This window comes from Rhinichthys klamathensis, unplaced genomic scaffold, assembly GCF_029890125.1.
Source record: "Rhinichthys klamathensis goyatoka isolate OS25496 unplaced genomic scaffold, OSU_Roscu_1.1 h1tg000647l_1, whole genome shotgun sequence".
Lineage (NCBI taxonomy): Eukaryota > Metazoa > Chordata > Actinopteri > Cypriniformes > Leuciscidae > Rhinichthys > Rhinichthys klamathensis.
In genome coordinates, this window is record NW_026607093.1 from 102,625 (window position 1) to 124,655 (window position 22,031).

At 40.4% G+C, this 22,031-nt stretch overlaps 1 pseudogene; it reads right to left on the reverse strand.

The window, feature by feature from the left end:
- LOC130076416 (trichohyalin-like) overlaps positions 1-12,441 on the reverse strand; it is a 36,001-nt pseudogene extending 23,560 nt beyond the window's left edge.
- Between the last annotated feature and the right edge of the window lie 9,590 nt (positions 12,442-22,031).

A 22,031-nucleotide genomic window follows, 5' to 3' on the forward strand; every position in this document is an offset into this window, starting at 1 on the left:
CACATAAAATGTTGCCGTGATGAGCATTGAGCAGATGACAGTGTGTTGATCGCGAGAATGAAGATATTATCATTGCAAAGCAGTTTCTGCACTCTCTCTAATGCTTTCACCAATGCAAACACGATGATGTAAATACAGTAAGAGCTTCGTTGTGCAGTAACGTGCGTCATTGATTTCATAACGAGTTTGGCAAGTGTCCAGATAAACTCGCGCTGTGTGGAAAGATTGTTCTTTGATCGCTTTCTGTATATAATTTGTTCACAATTTAAATACGATTATTTTCATCCTACTAAGGGACCGTTCGGTATTTATGGAAAGGTCCACCGGAGGAAAATAGGGGAGGGTCGTGTCTTTTTATTCTTTGTTGAGGGGAGGGTCATTCAATTTTTTTTAGTCTAGGGGGGAGGGTCACCCAACTTTTCTATTCATGTAAACAGCAAAATTTCAAAGTGGCTTGTTTGGTGCATATTTTTTTCCATGTATCTCCATGTAGCTCTCTCAGTCTCTGCCCCCCGTCGCTATCAGATTGGTCTGACCCAACAAAAATCCAGTTTGGCGCTGTCTGACAGTGCGCGCTCAGAAAAATTGCATCATGTCAGAACTGAACGCCAATGAAATGTTTACCCGGCAAAGCTTTAAAGCACGAGCAAATAATGAACTTTTGTGATTGCGAATAACAAGGTCAGTATCCTGTGAGTGCTACTCTACCGCTGCATTAACATGTGATGTGAATGTACGTCAAGTTTTACAGTATTGGGACTGAGGCGCCAGAACTGCAGCTGATGTGCGCTGTAGCACGATACTATTCTAGTTTTCATTCTTATTGTTTCCACAACAATGTTTAGTGAGTAAATCTACTGAAATTGCCACCATAACAGTGGATATGTGTAACACGTAGGGCTACCACATTTTTAAATTACTATTAGTATTATTTGAAGTTAACATAATAAAATACGTAGACCTACACCAAAAAACTAGTTGAGGATAAAATTATTTCAAATTGGGCAATTCCAGCGTTATGGAAGTGACATTTGCAGTCAAAACCTGAAATATAAATTATCAGAAAATGCATTTAATACTGAAACGTCTGTTTATATAGGCCTATCCATATTCCCTTAATAAAGGAGTCAAGACATTAGACAAATATCAGTCTACACATGTGTTTTATATTTAATATGAGCGAAATACACATGTGACGTGACACAAAAAACCTTTAACTTTTAGATGGCAAAATATTTTTTTTAGTAATTCTACGAATTACTGCGCAAAACAAAAGTAGGCTAATACCATAGACTGTAATACTAACCGGATGAAGAAGGGTCGGCCTCCACTGTATGTCATTTATTAATAAACAATTAAAATGTCTCCTTGCTATATTTTACATATTCATAATCATTACTTTTACCGGTTCTTTGTGGCAGCTTTTAGATAGGCTACTTACAACATGAACGCGTCACCGCATCAGCACCGAAAACATGATTTTTTTTTTTTTCAAATCTAAAATCAAAAATCGTGATACGAACCGAATTGTAGGTTTGCTTTATCGATCGTTAAGCCTTAGTAAGATGAGAAAGCAGGAGTTTAGTCGTTTGTCGTGGTTGTAAAAAAACAATGGCTATCTGAACATCTTTGCCAAGCGCAAACCGGCTACGTAATCAATACATTAGCGGGGAGGGTCATGCCTTTTTTCACAATCATTTTGGAGGGTCATAGAAACATTTATTACTGGCTAAGGGAGGGTCAAGTCTTTTTTGACTACAGATCTCAAATTTCCGCCGGTGGCCCCTTAAATAAAAAACGAACAGTCCCTAAAAGAAACGATGTGAAGTTGATATTTTAGTCACTGGCTTGACTTACTGATGCATAAACAGTATTGAACGATTTTGAGAGAAAGATTACCTGTCTGAACTTGAACAATTACACATCAGAAAGTGTTGCTTGGTAGCTCGATCCGAGGCCAGCTCTGTATTGGCCCAAGTTGAGGAAACAGTCGGTGAAATGTTTGGAAATTTCCAGAGAAAATAAAATTAACCCATTGTTTCTTCAGAGGCTCAGATGAAGGAACTAAAAAATACTTTTGTGTTCATGTGTACATCCAAACACTGAGCAACTGCCATGCTTCGGTTTTTCAGGGGTGTTTTTAAAAAACGAGATTTAACTAAGAAGGAGAAAACAATGGTGTTTGAGACTCACTGTATGTCATGTCCATGTACTGAACTCTTGTTATTTAACTATGCTAACATAAATTCAATTTCACATTCTAGGGCACCTTTAAATGTTGTTGACACTTTGAACGTTTAGGGAACATTCAGAAATAACATTTACACTCACCGGCCACTTTATTAGGTACACCTGTCCAACTGCTCGTTAACACTTAATTTCTAAGCAGCCAATCACATGGCGGCAACTCAGTGCATTTAGGCATGTAGACATGGTCAAGACAATCTCCTGCAGTTCAAACCGAGCATCAGTATGGGGAAGAAAGTTGATTTGAGTGACTTTGAACGTGGCATGATTGTTGGTGCCAGAAGGGCTGGTCTGAGTATTTCAGAAACTGCTAATCTACTGGGATTTTCACGCACAACCATCTCTAGGGTTTACAGAGAATGGTCCGAAAAAGAAAAAACATCCAGTGAGCGGCAGTTCTGTGGGCGGAAATGCCTTGTTGATGCCAGAGGTCAGAGGAGAATGGCCAGACTGGTTCGAGCTGATAGAAGGGCAACAGTGACTGAAATAACCACTCGTTACAACCGAGGTATGCAGCAAAGCATTTGTGAAGCCACAACACGCACAACCTTGAGGCGGATGGGCTACAACAGCAGAAGACCCCACCGGGTACCACTCATCTCCACTACAAATAGGAAAAAGAGGCTACAATTTGCAAGAGCTCACCAAAATTGAACAGTTGAAGACTGGAAAAATGTTGCCTGGTCTGATGAGTCTCGATTTCTGTTGAGACATTCAGATGGTAGAGTCAGAATTTGGCCTAAACAGAATGAGAACATGGAACCATCATGCCTTGTTACCACTGTGCAGGCTGGTGGTGGTGGTGTAATGGTGTGGGGGATGTTTTCCTGGCACACTTTAGGCCCCTTAGTGCCAATTGGGCATCGTTTAAATGCCACGGCCTACCTGAGCATTGTTTCTGACCATGTCCATCCCTTTATGGCCACCATGTACCCATCCTCTGATGGCTACTTCCACCATGTCACAAAGCTCTAATCATTTCAAATTGGTTTCTTGAACATGACAATGAGTTCACTGTACTAAAATGGCCTCCACAGTCACCAGATCTCAACCCAATAGAGCATCTTTGGGATGTGGTGGAACGGGAGATTCGCATCATGGATGTGCAGCCGACAAATCTGCGGCAACTGTGTGATGCCATCATGTCAATATGGACCAAACTCCCTGAGGAATGCTTCCAGCACCTTGTTGAATCTATGCCACGAAGAATTGAGGCAGTTCTGAAGGCAAAAGGGGGTCCAACCCGTTACTAGCATGGGGTACCTAATAAAGTGGCCGGTGAGTGTATATCTTAATTGGAACGTTATCAAAAAGTCCTTAGAGCATATTTGTGTTAGCTGTGTATGCACTGAAGCATAAATGCACTTTAATTTCTCCTTACTGTAGTTTCAAGCACTCAGAAATGGCCAGTTGGTCTCGTTTTCTCTGCAGTGCTTTCTGTCGCTCCTGCTGGACCGCCTGCTCTTCTCTGCAAGCCATTCGGGCCAAGATCTCTCTGTCCACGGCTCTGCTGGCGTTCTGCCTCATGCGCTTGAGCTCGATCTGAGCCTCTCTTTCCTTCAGGACCTCCGCCAGCCTCAGAGCGCTCTAGAACAACAAGAGGATCGTTTCTACTAACATTTCACCACAGAAAAACACTTGTGGTCTAATAACGTAAGACACACACATGGAGGCCTTTGACTCTGTCCGTCTGGTGGTACTGCTGGGTTTTAGTTTCCTCAATTATCTCCTTTCGTATCTGGGCCTGATATCTTGCTTCTTCCAAGTCGATACGTTTCTTCTCCTCCTCTTCCATCGCCTCTCGAATTGTTTTCGCCTCCAGTTTTTTCCGTCGTTCTCCCTGTAAGGACAAAATCAGATTTGTTTGTTGTACTTTGTTACTGTAAACATCAAGTCTCATATTATAACCCTCAGAGACCCAGGTATTCTTTTTTATTTATTTATTTTTAATGAAGAAAACTAAAATATCACATCAAGATGACATTCAAATTACAATTTAACATTATACCAAATTGTAACAAACTTAGTATTATAATAGGGGCACAGACACAAAAAGAAAATTAGACAGCGAGAAGTCTAAATAAGGCTATATAAAAACAATAAAAGTGTCTGACAATGTTTCTATAGACAGACGTCTTTACTTTAATAATCATAATAATTTATAATTTAAATAAATTATTCTTATTTCTTAATAAAGACTCATAAAAAGGCCTATTTTCTTCCTTAAAAGTGATTAGGTCATTAAAAAGCATGATGTTTACGCATATATAGTTTTAGGAAGTACGGAGCCCCGCACAATAAGAGAGCTACAAATGCAGTAACTCCAGTGCGATGCTGTCACTCACAGCTATGGTGTTGGGCCAGTGTTTGACGAGCTCTTTAGAGCGCATGTGCAGCGCCTCCCGCTGTTCAGCCGCTGCTATTACACTTCTGCTGTGACGATTCACTCCGTTCACACGGTCCTGGACGCGCTGCCATTCAGATCTGGACAACACTAGGTCTGCTTCGGGTTTTTCCATCTCCCAACTCACAACTGTATGCATTAGACAACATATTTCCAAGTTATTATAAAAACATTCCACCGAAAGGGTGACATTTCTGTCCCCAGGTCATTATATGTATAAAATTGCATGAAAATTAACTCTAAAATACATTTTATTATTAAGCAAAATGTCCTGCACACTAAGCTAACTACAAATTTAAAATGTATAATTAAAAACATAAATAAAAACTACATAGAACACTAAAAAATAGCATTTTCTGCATGTCCCCACTCTCTATCTCTAAACTTTACCATGAAATATAATGATTAAAATCTATCAGAAATCAGATTTTTTTTGCATTGTTGTTTGACTTTATATCCAATCTATGTTTTTAAATATTTGATCTAATATTTTAGATAAAATACATATTTTAGTCGTGTCCCCGGGTTTTCACTCAGTCCTGTTTTAAACCGAAATTTAAAAAGCAAACATAAGTTCACAATAAAACGAAATAAAGCCACAACACAACAGAAATAAGCCACAACACAACACAACAGAAATAAGCCACAACACAACAGAAATAAGCCACAACACAACAGAAATAAGCCACAACACAACAGAAATAAATGAGTTTCGGTAACAGGACTGAGAAAACATGCGTCCATCTTTTGCTTAGAAACCTTGTAAAAATTAAATAAAGTTGCCTGAGATTGAACAACAATACACATTTTGAATAGTTAAATATGCATAGTATTAGATTCAGTGTTGAAAAATATAAAAAATAAAGTTTCATTTTGAAAAGTTACAATAAGCAAATGGTACATTCATGTAATGGTTACACAGATATTTTGTTGTGCAGTATTTTCTTTAAATACCTTGTATCCTTGTCTTATGTACAATACCTAAATGTACAATACCTAAATGTACAATACCTAAATGTTTCCTCCTGTTTTTCTCTCCTCATTCTCGTCACTTTTTCGCTCTGGCTGGCGATCTGCTTTCTCTTCTCCTCCTCTTCCTCTTGCCTCCGAGCCTCCGCTGCTTTTGTCAGCTCTCTGTTGGTCAAATGGTCCTGATGGAAGACAGAAGAAGGGATTTCAAAACCGCATCTGATTCGATCTGCTTTTACAGTGTGAATGTTGTCCAACAACCGGCTTACACGAAAAGCATTCATTCTTTTTCTCTTCACTTCTCGATTCTGGCGCTCTTTGATGGCCTGTTCCCTCAGATGAAGATCTCGGAGTTGCTTCATCTCTTCAGCCTCCCTTCTCCTCTCCTGCTCCTTCTTCATGTCATGCTCCTTAACCCTAATAAAGGAGGAAACGTCAGACACATTGACACATTAAGGTGATTCCCAGCTAACAGGGAATGTTCTCAGAACTTTAGATACGGTTCTCTCAAAGTTACGAACAAACGTTCTTCTAGTAACATTATGTTTGTTCAAAGTTATCTGGTCTTTAATCATGTTCTCAAAACATTAACACAAAACAGAACTTATACATAATTCGTGGAGTGTTTTTTTTTACAGAAAAAGTAACAACATTAACATAACACTACTTTCCATTAAACTAACTGAGTAATACAATTAGTTAATTTTAACGTAACACAATATTGTAATGTATTACTTTTAAAAATAACTTTCCCCAACACTGTTCAAAAGTAACATTCCCAGTGTTTGAAGAATAAAAACATTTTAAAGGTGCCCTAGAATGTTTTTTTTAATTATTTTATAATGTTTCCTGGGTTGCCCTTATAATGTTAGTATGTTTTTTAGATCAAAAATAATCATAATTTAGAAATAAATGGCATTTTTCCTAGCCTGCTTTTAGCCTCTGATTTGAACACTCTGTTTGAAGGGGCGTGTCTGCTGTGGGATTCAGTGTAACCGCGGCCACTGCTGTGATTGGCTGACATGCTTGCATATGAAATAGCTACGCATTACATGTGAAACTCTCTCGAATACTTTTACTACTGCTATTATACATTTTTACTATAACAGCTATCGAGATTAACGAATCGTGAGATGTTTTTAAAGTATTTAGATCTATTCCCATCACATAAAATGTTGCCGTGATGAGCATTGAGCAGATGACAGTGTGTTGATCGCGAGAATGAAGATATTATCATTGCAAAGCAGTTTCTGCACTCTCTCTAATGCTTTCACCAATGCAAACACGATGATGTAAATACAGTAAGAGCTTCGTTGTGCAGTAACGTGCGTCATTGATTTTATAACGAGTTTGGCAAGTGTCCAGATAAACTCGCGCTGTGTGGAAAGATTGTTCTTTGATCGCTTTCTGTATATAATTTGTTCACAATTTAAATACGATTATTTTCATCCTACTAAGGACTAAGGTTCGGTATTTATGGAAAGGTCCACCGGAGGAAAATAGGGGAGGGTCGTGTCTTTTTATTCTTTGTTGAGGGGAGGGTCATTCAATTTTTTTTAGTCTAGGGGGGAGGGTCACCCAACTTTTCTATTCATGAAAACAGCAAAATTTCAAAGTGGCTTGTTTGGTGCATATTTTTTTCCATGTATCTCCATGTAGCTCTCTCAGTCTCTGCCCCCCGTCGCTATCAGATTGGTCTGACCCAACAAAAATCCAGTTTGGCGCTGTCTGACAGTGCGCGCTCAGAAAAATTGCATCATGTCAGAACTGAACGCCAATGAAATGTTTACCCGGCAAAGCTTTAAAGCACGAGCAAATAATGAACTTTTGTGATTGCGAATAACAAGGTCAGTATCCTGTGAGTGCTACTCTACCGCTGCATTAACATGTGATGTGAATGTACGTCAAGTTTTACAGTATTGGGACTGAGGCGCCAGAACTGCAGCTGATGTGCGCTGTAGCACGATACTATTCTAGTTTTCATTCTTATTGTTTCCACAACAATGTTTAGTGAGTAAATCTACTGAAATTGCCACCATAACAGTGGATATGTGTAACACGTAGGGCTACCACATTTTTAAATTACTATTAGTATTATTTGAAGTTAACATAATAAAATACGTAGACCTACACCAAAAAACTAGTTGAGGATAAAATTATTTCAAATTGGGCAATTCCAGCGTTATGGAAGTGACATTTGCAGTCAAAACCTGAAATATAAATTATCAGAAAATGCATTTAATACTGAAACGTCTGTTTATATAGGCCTATCCATATTCCCTTAATAAAGGAGTCAAGACATTAGACAAATATCAGTCTACACATGTGTTTTATATTTAATATGAGCGAAATACACATGTGACGTGACACAAAAAATCTTTAACTTTTAGATGGCAAAATATTTTTTTTTTGTAATTCTACGAATTACTGCGCAAAACAAAAGTAGGCTAATACCATAGACTGTAATACTAACCGGATGAAGAAGGGTCGGCCTCCACAGAACATAAAATATTCATTTTATTTTATCTTTCGTGTTAGCATTTTAACTTTTAAACAGAACATTTAAAAACGAAAGAAAGCGGATTGCTCTCTGCTTAGTCATCCGTGAAATCTGCATTTCTCTCTGGCGCGTTCACTACTGCGAAGATCGCGAGTCAGCATCGTCAACTTCATCTTTCCAGCCGACACACTGGCTGAAAACACTTTATTAATAAACAATTAAAATGTCTCCTTGCTATATTTTACATATTCATAATCATTACTTTTACCGGTTCTTTGTGGCAGCTTTTAGATAGGCTACTTACAACATGAACGCGTCACCGCATCAGCACCGAAAACATGATTTTTTTTTTTTCAAATCTAAAATCAAAAATCGTGATACGAACCGAATTGTAGGTTTGCTTTATCGATCGTTAAGCCTTAGTAAGATGAGAAAGCAGGAGTTTAGTCGTTTGTCGTGGTTGTAAAAAAACAATGGCCATCTGAACATCTTTGCCAAGCGCAAACCGGCTACGTAATCAATACATTAGCGGGGAGGGTCATGCCTTTTTTCACAATCATTTTGGAGGGTCATAGAAACATTTATTACTGGCTAAGGGAGGGTCAAGTCTTTTTTGACTACAGATCTCAAATTTCCGCCGGTGGCCCCTTAAATAAAAAACGAACAGTCCCTAAAAGAAACGATGTGAAGTTGATATTTTAGTCACTGGCTTGACTTACTGATGCATAAACAGTATTGAACAATTTTGAGAGAAAGATTACCTGTCTGAACTTGAACAATTACACATCAGAAAGTGTTGCTTGGTAGCTCGATCCGAGGCCAGCTCTGTATTGGCCCAAGTTGAGGAAACAGTCGGTGAAATGTTTGGAAATTTCCAGAGAAAATAAAATTAACCCATTGTTTCTTCAGAGGCTCAGATGAAGGAACTAAAAAATACTTTTGTGTTCATGTGTACATCCAAACACTGAGCAACTGCCATGCTTCGGTTTTTCAGGGGTGTTTTTAAAAAACGAGATTTAACTAAGAAGGAGAAAACAATGGTGTTTGAGACTCACTGTATGTCATGTCCATGTACTGAACTCTTGTTATTTAACTATGCTAACATAAATTCAATTTCACATTCTAGGGCACCTTTAAATGTTGTTGACACTTTGAACGTTTAGGGAACATTCAGAAATAACATTTACACTCACCGGCCACTTTATTAGGTACACCTGTCCAACTGCTCGTTAACACTTAATTTCTAAGCAGCCAATCACATGGCGGCAACTCAGTGCATTTAGGCATGTAGACATGGTCAAGACAATCTCCTGCAGTTCAAACTAGTGCTGCAACAACTAATCGATAAAATCGATAATAATCGATTATGAAAATCGTTGTCAACGAATGTCATTATCGATTAGTTGGTCTGCTTACGTCACGGGGAGCGTTTACTGGTGATTGGTTGAAACAGGCCAATCAGGATGCTCTCTGTCTTACACGCGCTTCATGAGGCACACACGCAAGGTCTCTCTCCCTCCGCTGCTCTGCCGCGCGCTCGCGCTACACGGTTTGGAGCACAGTCTCTTCTGTCTCGCATGCGCGCTCTTGCTTGCGCGCTCAAATCCCGGGAGTTTGAACTAATTTGCGGGCATCAGGGAGCCGCATAAGCCGCTATCAATATGCGGGGGACTCCCAGAACTTCCGGGAGACTTGGGATGTCTGTATTTTGTCTCGAGCATCAGGTTGCGCAATCAGTTCGCTCGCAACATAAGTGAGGGATTAAAATAGCGCTACCGCAGAAATAGGTTAAATTAAAACGGTCTTTACAAAGCGAAGCACTAAATATAAAGGCAGTTAATAACAGCAGCAGTAAAAGATTGTTTTTTAGTCACTGTACTCAGTGGTTTTCAGCAAATGCTTGTGCACTAATGCATCATTTTTCCTGTCTTTTTAATCAAGCCTGTTAGCTTGCTGCGTAACTCCATTCCTTTCTCTATTTACAGCATTTGTCTATTAAGTTTTAATTGTTTTTCAAACGCGATCTACTGCGGCTCTACGTTCACACGCTTGTTTTCAGTCTTTCTATATTTATTTTATCAATGTATCCTTATAATTCAATTAATTTTAAATAAAAATTAAATGAATTATATATTTTAGATGTTTTTAGTTTATATCTTCACATCTGAACAACATGTCTGTGTAAATTTGTTTTAACAAAAATTGTGTTAAAACAATATGTTGGATATAAATGTTTTTTTTTTTTTTTTTTTACATTAATCATGGTTGTCAACTTGCCATCAGCAATTATCATTAAAAACAATGCAAATATTGATATTACTAAAACTCAAATGTGTGGCTTTTGCACTTTTTAAAATACATTTTTACACATAAATATCCTAACTTAGGGTTTTAGGTAACACTTTATTTTACGGTGTCCTTGTTACATATGTTACATGTACTCACTGTAGTAATAACAGTAAATTATGCATAATTACATGCAACTAACCCTCAACGAAATCCTAAATCATACCCTATTCCTATAGTAAGTACATGTAGTTACTTAATATTACTCTGTACTTAAATATATAATTACACTGTAACAAGGACACCTTAAAACAAAGTGTAACCGGGTTTTATTTAGTCAATAAACAAAAAAATCAAATTGAAATTTGGTATCCGATTAATCGATTAATCGAAGAAATAATCGTCCGATTAATCGATTATCAAAATAATCGTTAGTTGCAGCCCTAGTTCAAACCGAGCATCAGTATGGGGAAGAAAGTTGATTTGAGTGACTTTGAACGTGGCATGATTGTTGGTGCCAGAAGGGCTGGTCTGAGTATTTCAGAAACTGCTAATCTACTGGGATTTTCACGCACAACCATCTCTAGGGTTTACAGAGAATGGTCCGAAAAAGAAAAAACATCCAGTGAGCGGCAGTTCTGTGGGCGGAAATGCCTTGTTGATGCCAGAGGTCAGAGGAGAATGGCCAGACTGGTTCGAGCTGATAGAAGGGCAACAGTGACTGAAATAACCACTCGTTACAACCGAGGTATGCAGCAAAGCATTTGTGAAGCCACAACACGCACAACCTTGAGGCGGATGGGCTACAACAGCAGAAGACTCCACCGGGTACCACTCATCTCCACTACAAATAGGAAAAAGAGGCTACAATTTGCAAGAGCTCACCAAAATTGAACAGTTGAAGACTGGAAAAATGTTGCCTGGTCTGATGAGTCTCGATTTCTGTTGAGACATTCAGATGTTAGAGTCAGAATTTGGCGTAAACAGAATGAGAACATGGAACCATCATGCCTTGTTACCACTGTGCAGGCTGGTGGTGGTGGTGTAATGGTGTGGGGGATGTTTTCTTGGCACACTTTAGGCCCCTTAGTGCCAATTGGGCATCGTTTAAATGCCACGGCCTACCTGAGCATTGTTTCTGACCATGTCCATCCCTTTATGGCCACCATGTACCCATCCTCTGATGGCTACTTCCACCATGTCACAAAGCTCTAATCATTTCAAATTGGTTTCTTGAACATGACAATGAGTTCACTGTACTAAAATGGCCTCCACAGTCACCAGATCTCAACCCAATAGAGCATCTTTGGGATGTGGTGGAACGGGAGATTCGCATCATGGATGTGCAGCCGACAAATCTGCGGCAACTGTGTGATGCCATCATGTCAATATGGACCAAACTCCCTGAGGAATGCTTCCAGCACCTTGTTGAATCTATGCCACGAAGAATTGAGGCAGTTCTGAAGGCAAAAGGGGGTCCAACCCGTTACTAGCATGGGGTACCTAATAAAGTGGCCGGTGAGTGTATATCTTAATTGGAACGTTATCAAAAAGTCCTTAGAGCATATTTGTGTTAGCTGTGTATGCACTGAAGCATAAATGCACTTTAATTTCTCCTTACTGTAGTTTCAAGCACTCAGAAATGGCCAGTTGGTCTCGTTTTCTCTGCAGTGCTTTCTGTCGCTCCTGCTGGACCGCCTGCTCTTCTCTGAAAGCCATTCGGGCCAAGATCTCTCTGTCCACGGCTCTGCTGGCGTTCTGCCTCATGCGCTTGAGCTCGATCTGAGCCTCTCTTTCCTTCAGGACCTCCGCCAGCCTCAGAGCGCTCTAGAACAACAAGAGGATCGTTTCTACTAACATTTCACCACAGAAAAACACTTGTGGTCTAATAACGTAAGACACACACATGGAGGCCTTTGACTCTGTCCGTCTGGTGGTACTGCTGGGTTTTAGTTTCCTCAATTATCTCCTTTCGTATCTGGGCCTGATATCTTGCTTCTTCCAAGTAGATACGTTTCTTCTCCTCCTCTTTCATCGCCTCTCGAATGGATTTCGCCTCCAGTTTTTTCCATCGTTTTCCCTGTAAGGACAAAATCAGATTAGTTTGTTGTACTTTGTTACTGTAAACATCAAGTCTCATATTATAACCCTCAGAGACCCAGGTATTCTTTTATTTATTTATTTTTAATGAAGAAAAACTAAAATATAAATATACATAGAGGTAAGAAAACAAAATATCTGAGAAAGTGTTATATCTTTATGGGATAAATATATATATATATATATATATATAAACACTATAATATTTGTGTGTAAGTGTGCATGCATTTATGTGTGGCTGTGTCTGTAAATATGAGCGTATAATGGCCAAATTGTATCTCTCTTTGTGCACATTTACCACATTGTAATATGTATTTATATATGTGTGTGTATCTAGGTCTGTTTATTGAAAGTAATTCCAATTACTCATATAATTATTTACAGGTAGAACACAGCGAGGCAGAGGCCGGATGCGTCAAGTACATCAACACGGTGCTGCTGGTGACCAAACAAGGGCCACTGTGAACCATCCTGATCCAGCTGAAGATGATGAACCTGATGATCCTGAGTGGCATGAAATTAACTGGCAGCCAAAAAACATTCCCTTCACTGAGAATCCTGGGCCTATCGGTGATGCTGCTGCTCTTGAGTCAGAACAACCTGTAGACTTTACTGAGTTGTTCATTTCTAATGTACTGATTCAGAACATTGTTGATCAGACCAACCTGTATGCAGATCAGTGTATTCAGGCTATGGATGACACTTCACAACATGCTAGATATCATGCATGGAAGCCTGTCACAGTTTCAGAAATGAAAACTTTCATGGGGCTCCTTTTTCTCACTGGTATCATTCATAAGCCTGAACTTGATATGTATTGGTGTACAGATGACATGTTAGCTACCCCCTACTTCAACAAGGTCATGCCTCGCAACAGGTTTGAAATCATATGGAGATTTCTTCACTTCAATGATAATACAACAAGGCCAGACAATTGTACTGACAGGCTGTACAAAATCCGCCCTGTCTTGGATCACCTTGTGTCCAAATTCCGCGAAATGTATCAGCCCAAGTCAAACATTTGCATTGATGAGGGGATGTTTCTGTGGCGTGGGCGCCTAGCTTTCAGGGTGTACAATCCCCATAAACCCATCAAATATGGAGTAAAATCAGATTCTGATACAGGGTACTGTTTTAACATGAAGCCCTATTGTGGGGAAAGCGCTGCCCTGGGAGACACGGTTGTCTCTCTTCTTGATCGCCTAGTAGGTCACGGCTACAGATTGTTTATGGACAACTTATACAACTCTGTACGACTGTGTAAGCGCCTACTTGATATGAAAACCTGTGTACGTGGTACAATTAGGAAAAACAGAGGTGAACATGTAACCCACCCAATTAATTGAGGCTGTGTTATATATTTTTCATGTATGATTTTTTTTTGTCTTGATTATATATATTTTTTTTTCTTTCCTAATGCATGAAATGTTCAGACATGTTTTTTTTTTTTTTTGTTGTAATTATTTTGTATTCGCTGAGCAACAAAATTGTTAAGAGTATTGCGTCGATGAGAGCTGACGTCATATGCGCGCCAGCTCAGTGAAGAGAGAGATCGTGAACCACATGTGTGGCTGTCGATAATCTGAATCATCGTTGTCAATATCTTTCTAAAAGGGTGTTTGAACTGTTTTGTTACATTAGGTAAGTCACAATTGTTTTGTATTTTCATAAATATTGTTTAAGTTTGTGTTTGTTAATATACGAAAATGTGGATGGTGAATGCTGTTCATAATTGAGTATAGAGTGTGCAATATAACACATGTAAAGCATTTATGCTGTGTAAGTATACTTGTTAGAACTTGTTTGCACATTTATGTAATGGAAATAATGTTTAAAGGTTATAAATGTTAAAAGTATTGTCGATGAGAGCTGACGTCATATGCGCGCCAGCTCAGTGAAGAGAGAGATCGTGAACCACATGTGTGGCTGTCGATAATCTGAATCATCGTTGTCAATATCTTTCTAAAAGGGTGTTTGAACTGTTTTGTTACATTAGTTGGGATTGTTTCAACGCTCTGTGATCCTGGTCGAGTCGCGCCGTGAGGGAGAGCGCGCTGGATTTCCACTGTGGAGGAGTTGCGTCATCGGGGACTGTCTTCACGTTCAGTTTTCATCACGGCAAAGAGTTTAGTAGGCATTCACATGCAAACGAACTGAACTGAGTCATCTTCATTTTCACGCGAACTGAGTCACATTCAAACGAATTGAACTGAGCCATATTCACATGAACTGAGTCCATTACATTCACATTAACGGAACTGAATCATTTGCATAGCACTCATACTGCAGTGTGCACAAACTGATTTTTTTTTTTTCATTTTTCTTATTATATTTTATTTTCTTTGATTGTCAATGATTTTGTTTTCAAATGGTGATTTGTCAAAGAGGATTCTCATGTGATGTGTGAAAAGTGATCCGTGCACATTGAAGGGAATGAAATTCCAGTAAACAGTTACTGTTCAGTGATCTGATTGGTTTATCTGTTAATTCATTTCATTATCATTTATTAATTCATTCTATTTCATATTTAATTTTATTAATTGGTTTACTTAATATTATTTTCATTTATTTATTTGTCCAGTTAGTACTACAGACATTAACTTAAACAAGTGCAGACACACATTTAAAATGATTAATCATATGTTCTTTTCTTTTGATTAAAGCAAGGTGTGAGACCCCGAACCCGGGACTCCAGATACTTCTATAGGTTGAGATTTATAGGTATTTGGTGAGCTCAGACCCAGTAGATATTTTTCCTCCTTTTCTTTATTTTTTTTTTTTTTTCCGGGGTGTTAGATCCTACTAATGGGTTACATCCAAGAATAGAGGGAGAAAAATTTGGCGCCCAACGTGGGGCTGCGCTTGTTTGACAAAATTTTGATCCTAATTTTTCCGACTATTTTTATATCTATATAAGTTTTTTTTTCTTTCTTTTTTTTTTCTTTCTTCTTTCGCTCACAATGGACTTGTGCATGCAGCATAATTTTGATCCTGAACGATCTGTAATACTTACAAAAGTAGATCCAAATACCACTCTTATGGAAGTGAGAAGATGTTTTGATCATCTTGATGAGGTGAAGAAAGTGGAGTGGTTAGGTGACAGATTCTCTGGAGAGCTGCTTTGTGAATTTCAGGAAGTTACTACCCAGTTAATAGCTGAGGAAGAATATTTGAATGCAGATGGCCAAAATGTATGGGGTGTTGTGCCACTAGAGGGTAGACAGATCGAAGATGTGCAACCTCAATCTAGCTCCCCAACACCAATACAGAGTGAACATTCAGGTCAAACCTTGGATGATATGGCTGATCAGCTGTTGGTGCAAATAGAGAGTTTGGCACAACTTCACTGCGTAAATGTAAATGAACTAAGCCAGCAGGTTGCGACTAAGCTTGCACACAAAGCTGATGGTGTTGATAGGGGCCCCTCCACTTCAACCCCTGCTCCAAGAAAGTTTGGTAATGTAATGCCAGCAGCAACGCCTACTATAGTCGCCAATTCGGCATCAAAAGTGTCTTTTGCAATTCGAACTGATTCACCTCCTGTGGAGAGGAACGCAACTCATGAAACTCCTATCACTTTCACTATACCACAGGACGTACAGCGTGTAGTGGTGGAACATGTGGTGAAACATGACTCTGATTACCAGGGACATGTTCCCTTACCCCCCAAGTTAAGAATGTTTTCCGGACATTGCCCCAAGCCTAGTGGGGAAGTTGATTTCATCACGTGGCAATTGTACGCTAGGCAGTTACTTTCAGACACTTCTCTGATGGAGAGGCATAAGAGAAGGCACATTTTGGATAGTCTCCTTCCCCCTGCTCTTAATGTTGCCCTAGGAGTAGGTACAAATGCGCCACCAGAAATGTACGCAAGGGAGCTAGATAAAGCTTATGGTAGTGTCACTGGGGGAGATGAGCTGTACATTCAGTTTATAGAGACGCACCAAAACCGAGGTGAAAAGCCCTCTGATTATTTGAGGCGTCTTCATTCCTTGATGCAGGAGGTGGTTGAAAAGAAGGGAGTGGTTGGCAAACATTCTGACACTTTGCTTCTCAAGCAGTTCATCAGAGGGTGCTGGGATGAAGTCCTGATAACGCAGTTGCGTCTTAAAGATTTGCTATCAGACTCTTTACAGCCTGACTTGAGCTATTCCAGCTTGCTCTTCAAACTGAGGTCTTTCGAGCATGAGAAGCAGCTTAAAGAGAAACGTATGAATGTCCATTTATGCATGCCTCCTGTAAGAGCGCAGAGCCAAGTGCATGTTACTGCCGATCAGGGATTTGTAGTAAACTCCGGGGAAGCACAAGCCAATCTGGCCTTGACAGAACGCATTAAAGAGCTTGAAGCTGAGGTGGCTAAAGCAAAGGCACAGAAGCCAGCTTCAGTGAAGAAACTGCCATATGATCAACACCAGTCAAATGTGCCTAACAAAAAAATGGGCAAAGAAGGGAAACCATCACGCCCTGTGCCTCAAACTCAAGCTAAGTCACTGCCCATGAGTGGGTTTTGTTATCGCTGTGGTGAGGATTCTCATTATCTGCAGCAGTGTACTAATCCAGTGAATGCAGCCTTGGTGCAGAAAAAGTTGGTGCAGAGACATGAGCAAAGGAGTTTTCAAAACAAAGTGACAACTCCCACTGCTCATTTAAACATGGAGTAGCCTCTGTTGTGGAACGAACAGAGGCTGGAGTTGTAAAAGGTTCCATAGCAAAGATAAACCAGGTTCCTAGAGGCTTAGTTGGAGAACCTTGGGAAAGTAAGGCTTGGGTGGACGACGTTGAGTGTTGTTGTCTAATCGACACTGGGTCCCAGGTGACTTGTGTAGCTGAATCTTTCTACAAGCAGTATTTACAGCATAGGGGTATTACCCCCATGGTAGAACTACTCCGGGTTGAGGGGGCTGCAGGGCAATTAGTCCCTTATCTTGGATACATTGAAATAGATGTGCAGTTTCCTGAGTCTGCTTGTGGGACCGATGCAGTGGTTTCCGTACTAGCGCTAGTCTGTCCAGATCAATCCTACAATGCTCGTTTACCCTTGTTAGTGGGTACAAATGTCCTCCGTCATCTTGTACAAGATAGTAATATGCTGCGGGGAAAGGAACACCTACTGCAAATGCCCATTAGCAGTAACTGGATGGCTGCCTATAGTACTTGTGACGCTACTTCGACACCTTGTAAAGGGGCACAGTGCCTTGCCCCAGTCAGACTGTCGGGCAAGAAATCTGTAACGATCAGTAAAGGGGAAAAGTGTGAAGTGACCGGGGTGTATCGAGCTAAAGATTGTGGCCAGAGTAAAATGATGATCATTGATGAACCACTGATGCATCACATTCCAGGTGGCTTAGTCGTGGAATGCAAGTTGATACAAGCTGAGGCTAGAGCTCGAAATAAAGTCAAAGTAGTCCTTCGAAATGTTTCAGACCACAGTGTAACCTTGCAGCCAAAGGGAGTGCTCGCTGAGTGTTCAGTGGTGGATTGGATTAAGTCTGTGCCTATCTTGGATAATGTAAGTACTTCTCAAACTACCACTTCCCTTATAGCAAGTCTTATGGTAAAGGCAGACGATCCTGTGGTTCTAGATTTTGATGGTTCCCCCATTTCTGAGGAGCTCAAAGCTCGCATAGTGGGAAGAATAAACTGTGAGGCATCAAGTGCATTTGCCAAGCATGATCTAGATGTGGGACGAGTGTCAGGCGTGGCACATAGGATAGAGCTAATTGAGCATGTTCCGTTCAAAGAGCGTACTCGTCGTGTCTCTCCAGCTGACTTTGAAGACTTGAGGAAACACTTGTTAGATTTGCTTGCTAGTGAGATTATAGAAGAATCGAATAGTCCTTACGCTTCACCAGTAGTACTGGTGAGGAAGAAAAACGGTGACTTGAGAATGGTGGTTGATTATCGCAAACTAAATAAGTTGACAAAGGGAGATGCATATCCTCTTCCCAGGATCGAGGAGACCTTTACATTGCTGTCAGGTTCAAAGTGGTTCACGGTCCTAGATTTAAAAAGTGGATATTACCAGTTGGAGGTGGAAGAGAGTGATCGTCCCAAAACTGCATTCACTACGCCGTTTGGAAACTGGCAATTTCGGCGTTTACCACAAGGGCTGACGAATTCTCCAGCAACTTTTCAGAGAACTATGGAGAAAGTCATGGCTGGTTTAAATTTGCAGGAAGTTATAGCTTTTCTTGATGACTTGATCATTTTCTCTGACACCCTTGAAGAACATGAGGCTAGGCTCATGAAGGTTCTCCAACGTATCTCCGCTTTTGGGCTGAAGTTAGCACCTTCCAAGTGTAAGTTCTTTCAAACTTCCGTCAAATATCTAGGGCATGTTATTTCTGCTCAAGGTATACACCCTGACCCAGACAAGATTTCTGCTTTAACAGAATGGCCCATCCCAAAGACTGTCAGAGATTTGAGGTCATTCCTAGGCTTTGCTGGGTATTACCGGCGATTTGTTGAAAGCTACTCCCAGATAGTTAAGCCTCTGAATGCGTTATTACAGGGTGAATTCTCTACTAGAGGGCGGTCAACATCATCTTACCGTGTTAGGAGTAAAGCGCAATCTCTAGCTGGGAAATGGGATAATGAGTGTCAAGTTGCTTTTGACACTATCATTCAAAAGCTTACAACTGCGCCTGTTCTAGGTTTTGCGGACTGGAAGTTACCATACATTCTACACACTGACGCCAGTGTCACTGGCATAGGCGCTGCTTTATATCAAGTTCAAGATGGAAAGACAAGAGTGATCGCCTATGCCAGTCGTGGTCTTTCTAAGAGTGAGAAAAACTACCCAGTCCACAAGCTAGAGTACTTGGCACTCAAATGGGCTGTGTGTGAAAAATTTCACGATTTCTTGTATGGCACAAAGTTTACCGTGTTAACAGACAACAATCCATTAGTGTATGTGCTCACTACGGCTAAATTGGATGCGGCTGGCCATAGGTGGCTCGCGGCTCTGTCTATGTATGATTTTGATATTAAGTACAGAGCGGGCAAAACTAATGTCGACGCGGACGGGCTGTCACGTCGTCCTCAAGAACCACTTATGGATGATGAGGAGGCCATACAGATCGATGAACGAGTAGCAAACTTGATAAGTAGAGCAGAATGTGCAGCAACTGAGTTTGAAAACATTGAGCATCAAGCAATCAAAACTGTGTGTTTGCGACATTTAGTGTGTTGCGAGACGCATGTCGTACAGCCGTGTGAGGAGGGAGACCTGCTGGAAAGCAGAGTCATCTCAAATCCCGCTGTCGAGATGCTTCTTTGCGATGATGATGTGGTTCCTGATGATTTGATAGAACCTGAGCACTGGCCTGGACAAACTGCTTTACCCAGTATGTCTCCAACAGATTGGTACAAGTTACAGAGAGAGGATATAGCTATCAGAAGGGTAATTGACCTTGTGGTGTCTGAGGAAACTTTAGCTCATGCAGATAGACTCAAAGAATCTAAAGAAGTGAGTCTGATGCTGAGGGAAAGGCCCAGACTCACCTTAGTAGATGGCGTTCTGTATCGTACGGTATCTGATCAGTATGGGCAAAAATACAGGCAGCTGGTGGTTCCCCCGAGTTTCAGAGACAGGGCTCTTGAAGGAGTTCATGACGAGACGGGGCACATGGGGTATGAAAGGACACTGGAGCTCGCAAGAGGCAGATTTTATTGGCCTAAAATGGCAGAATATGTGGAGAAAAAGTGCAGGACTTGTGAGAGATGCGTCAAGAGAAAGGCACGTGTACAAAGAGCTGCAGAACTAGTGAACATCAAAGCTTATTCTCCCTTGGAATTAGTTTGTATTGACTATCTTTCATTAGAGCCGGATTCAAATGACACCCGCAACATATTAGTCATTACTGATTTTTTCACTAAGTTTTCTTGGGCGTTTCCAACTAAAGACCAAACAGCCAAAACGGTGGCTTCGGTGTTGTGGGAAAATCTGATTTGCAGTTTTGGTTTTCCTAAGAGAATACATAGTGATCAGGGGGCCAATTTTGAGTCTGAGCTTGTGAAGGAGTTGTGCACACTAGCTGGAGTTAAGTCCCGCACTACACCTTATCACCCGCGGGGAAACCCAGTAGAAAGATTTAATCGAACCCTACTGGATTTACTGGGAACCCTGAGTGATAAAAAGAAAGAACATTGGAGAAAATATGTCCGTCCTGTAGTGCATGCGTACAATTGTACTAGGAATGATGCGACTGGTGAGACTCCTTTCTTTCTGATGTTCGGACGCCAACCTCGTCTCCCAATCGACCTTTGCTTCGGGATTAACCCAAAGGGGCATAATTCCAAAACTCATACTCATTATGTCAGTGAGTTGAAACGAAGGCTGAGGTACGCTTATCAATTGGCCGTTCAAAATGCGGAAAAGAGGCAATTGATGAATAAAGCTAGATGGGATAAGAAAGTGACGGCTGCTACAGTAGAAGTTGGTGATCGTGTTCTTGTAAGAAATGTTAACATCCGGAGAAAGCACAAGATTGCAGATCGTTGGGAATCCACCATCTATGTGGTGGTAAAGCAGCCTAATGCAGAGATCCCCGTGTATGTTATTCAGCCTGAGAATTGCGAAGGCCCTGAGCGTGTCCTGCACAGAGATCTATTACTTCCATGTGGGTTTCTTCCAACTAGTCATGATGAGATTGATGAGGCTCCGGCTGTCGAAGGAGCGGTTACACGCAGGAGGCGTAAACTTGAGTTGGAAGGGGATATGGAGGCTGAATGTTGTGATGAGAATGTGGAAACTGAAGGTCACAATGTGTCTCTGAATCCTTATGCCCCAGAGTTCCAGTTGGGGACAGCCTTGCAAGAAGTCTCTGAACCTTTTGTGTCTCACAGTTTGTTGAATGAGCATGAAGTTGAAATACAGAAAGGTGATTGGCAAGGCACTGAATCTGTTGAGGACAATGTGGATGATGTTAATGAGACTGTAATCCAGCAAGATGTCTCGTCCTTATTGGATGATGTTAATGAGACTGTTATCCAACAGGATGCCTCATCCTTAGTGGATGATGTTAATGAGGTGTCAGTACATCCCGATGAGTTGAGTGCTGAAGAGAAACTTGATTCTAATGTTGAGTTAAGGAGGTCCCAAAGAGAGAAGAGACCCCCAAGTAAATTGAAAGACTTTGTTTGGAAAGCACAATGTGGGATGCAGAGTGTACATGTAGAACCCAAACCTAATTATTTTAGTCAAGTACTTGAAATGATGCAACAACAGATGAGAGTGCAACAAACTCAAAGTGAATTGTTATTTAGTCTTGTAGGTCATGTACCAAGTTAAGTATCTGATGAGGACATCAGAGTTTCAGCAGGGGAGGATGTAACCCACCCAATTAATTGAGGCTGTGTTATATATTTTTCATGTATGATTTTTTTTTGTCTTGATTATATATATATTTTTTTCTTTCCTAATGCATGAAATGTTCAGACATGTTTTTTTTTTTTTTTTTTGTAATTATTTTGTATTCGCTGAGCAACAAAATTGTTAAGAGTATTGCGTCGATGAGAGCTGAC